Genomic DNA, 3468 nt, shown 5'->3' on the forward strand with positions numbered 1-3468 from the left:
TCCTTGTCTTGTTCCTGATTTTAATATGAAGGTTTTCAGTTTTTGGCCATTTAATATGATGTTGGCTGTTGGTTTTTCATAGATAGCCTTTGTTAAATTAAAATATAGACCATCTATTCCAATTTTTTTGCAGGGCTTTTATCAGGAATGGGTGTTGAATTTTGTCAAATGCTTTTTCTGCATCTATTGAGAGGATCATATGGCTTTTGTCCTTGACTCTATTAATATAGTGTATTACATTTATTGACTTACATATGTTGAACCATCCTTGCATCCCTGGAATAAATCCGACTTGGTCAGGATGTATGATCTTCTTGATGATCGTCTGTATTCTGTTTGCCAGTATCTTATTAAGGATTCTTGCATCTATATTCATTAAGGAGATTGGCCTGTAGTTCTCTTTTTTAGTTGTGTCTTTCCCTGGTTTGGGAATCAAAGTGATACTTGCTTCCAGGAATGAATTTGGAAGTATTGCTTCCCTTCAATACCGCTGAAAAGTTTAAAGAGTAGTAGCAGAGTTCTTCTCTAAATGTCTTATAAAATTCAGCAGTGAACCCATCAGGACCTGGGTTTTTCTTTGTTGGTAAACTTTTAATTATATTTTCAATTTCGCTGATTGTAATTGGGGAGGGGAGTCTTATATAGAATGAAACCCTTTGATTCACAGAGTCTGCCCTAATTCCAGGTAGTGCCAGAACTGGTGGGCTTTTCTTGATTACCCATTGTGGCTTTCATTTAACTCATTCATTCTAATGTTTTTCCACTTGTTATTCTTGGATATTCTTAGTAGTTTGTCCTTTATGTATTTCCTGTATTCTGTTTTTCCTCTTTCACTGAGACCCACCTTGTAGACACAGGAAGCCATATATGGAGTTTACTGGGGAATTGTCCTTGGGTCAGCACCTAGTGGGGAATGAAGAAAGCAGAAGTAGTCAGAGGAAGGTTAATCTGTGATGTGGTCACACAAAGGACTCAACTGTTCTCATTGGGAGTGGGGAGGACCTTTTAGAATTGTCTACCATACTATATAGGCTATACTAGTTATTGGATCTAGGATGACTTCCAAGTGGATTTGACCTTGGATAAAGCTTGTCTTTTCATATGAACTGGAGAGGGCCTCAAATGAGAGCTGTAATTCTCTAGTGCAGCCTTCAGGGAGTACAGAGGAAATGAGCACTTCATTATTAAAAAGAGAGAATCTTGTTTCATGGCTGGCAAACTGGAGTCTATGCAGTCCACTGCTTGATTTTGTCAGTAAAGTTGTCTTAGTGAGTGTGTGTGTGTGTGTATGTGTGTGTCTAGGTTCATATTGTCTTTCCTATGTTAATGTTTACTTCTGTTGCTCTTCTTTTTTTGTAAAGAGATCAGTTGTATTGGATTAGAATGATTGTATCTCAACTTCAACCAGAAAAGACCCTATTTCCAAATAAGGTCAGATTCCCAGGTATTAAGGATCAGGACTTCAACCTATCTTTTGGGGAGTATAATTCAAACAGTAACTGTTAGAAAATATCTTCGTTTTCCATGAGAGGACGCTTCCTCAGGGTGGAATCTCACATGCATGTTGCAGGAGGGATAGTATGTGAATCATCTCTTGTTTACTGGCACATGAGACTCATTGGGCAGTTGTTGTACTGGAGTGTCTTTTGTCTGTTGTTCTAGTAACCAGAGGCCAAGCAGCAGCAGATTCTTTCCAGACCCTGAGTACAGACACCCCTAGAGTTGCTTAAGCTTATCTGCTAACCACCTTGGCAGGCTTGTGTAAGTTTCACAGCATCTTCCTTAAAAAAAGAAGGGAATCCAGCAGCCAGAAAGCTGTCCATAACAGAGCCAAGTGACTCACTGCCATCAGAGTTCTCCATGGCTTAGGAAGTCCTTATCATCTTTCTACCAAAACATCCAATTATTTTCTAAATGAGCTTTATTCCCAGAAGGTCCATTTTAAGTTTCATTTTCTTTCTTGACAAATAACTATTGCACATATTTATGGGGTACAGTGTGGTGTTTCCATACATATATACAAATTTGGCCAATTAGCATATCCATCATTTCAAATACTTATTTCTTTGTGTTGAGAACATCTTAAATTTTCCATTTAGCTATCTTAGAATATATGAGGATCAATTTTTTTGATGAAGGATTATTCACTGCCAAAGGTAACCCTGATGGATACCAAATGAAAGTCATCTTCAGAGAAGTGATGGCTCATGCTTAAACATTAGCTTCTCAAAAGTAAGGACTGGGGCAAATTGCCATGTGGCCTTTGCCGATTGCTATGGCGTAAATACTCTCACTAAGATCAGGTTCAAACAAATGATTTGAAGTCACTGAACACAGAGTTGGGAAGAAATGTGTGCGGTCGCTTCCTAGGGTGTGAAGGGACAGCATGTTAGTAAGTATCTCAGTGTGTGGACTGGGAGGGAACATGTTGCTTGAGCTTTGCAAGGAAGATGTTTTGGAATAGGTAGGATTTGAAATGGAGTGGAATGATGAGTATAATTTGATTCTAACACTATACCACCACATAAGTTTAACAAGTTCTAGCTCTCTCAGTAGACTTTGAGTTCCAGAGGGCAGAGAATGTCTTTGTAATATTCCTATACCTGCAATCCCACAACTGTTTGTTGAATACATTAAAATAAATAAATGGAGAGGTGCAAGGAATTTCAGGAACATTCATGACATGAGCAGGATATAGGAGAAGAAGAGGAATATAGGGGAAGTTTCAAGTTCAACAAACAGTCTATTCTTGCTGGAATACAGTGCTGGGATCAGTTACTACAACTATATAACAAACCACCCCAAAACTTAATGCCTTAAACATCAACAAACTTCTCCTGAATCTAGAATCCAAATAGGGCTGGATGTGGTGGTGCATACCTATATCCCAGCTCTTGGGAGGCTAAGGCAGGAGGATCACCATGAATTCAAGGCCAGCCTTGGCTACTTAGTGAGTTCAAAGCAGCCTAAACTACATAGTGATACCCTCTCTCAAAACAAAACCAAAAAACCAAGTAGGGCTCATCTATTGGTGTCAACTGGAGTCACTTGGAGGCTGAATGTTGTTATCATCTGAAGGCTCCCTTCCTCATCTGTCTGGGGATTGAGGTGGGATGATTCAAAGCACTGTAGATTTAAGCAGGTGGAGCTGCTTGAACATCTCTCTGATTTTTTAAGGTCTGTCCATATGGTTTTCCAATATGGTATTTACCAGACAACTTCGCTTCTTTATGACAGTTCAGGGTTCCCAAGATGTATGTGCTGAAGAAAGCAAGTCAATAGGAAGCTGTATCCTTTTGCTGCCCTAAATTTGGAAGTCACATAGCATCACTTTACCATAGACTATGGAACAAACAATCACAAGCTCCCATTCAGATTCAAAGAGAGGAAACCTAGAACTTATCTCCAGGGAGAAAACTGTCAATAACGTCAGTGCAAGTGTATGACATAGGATATATATACATATAT

The sequence above is a fragment of the Fukomys damarensis genome, unplaced genomic scaffold (genome assembly GCF_012274545.1).
Source record: "Fukomys damarensis isolate Sample0158 unplaced genomic scaffold, DMR_v1.0_HiC HiC_scaffold_29, whole genome shotgun sequence".
NCBI lineage: Eukaryota > Metazoa > Chordata > Mammalia > Rodentia > Bathyergidae > Fukomys > Fukomys damarensis.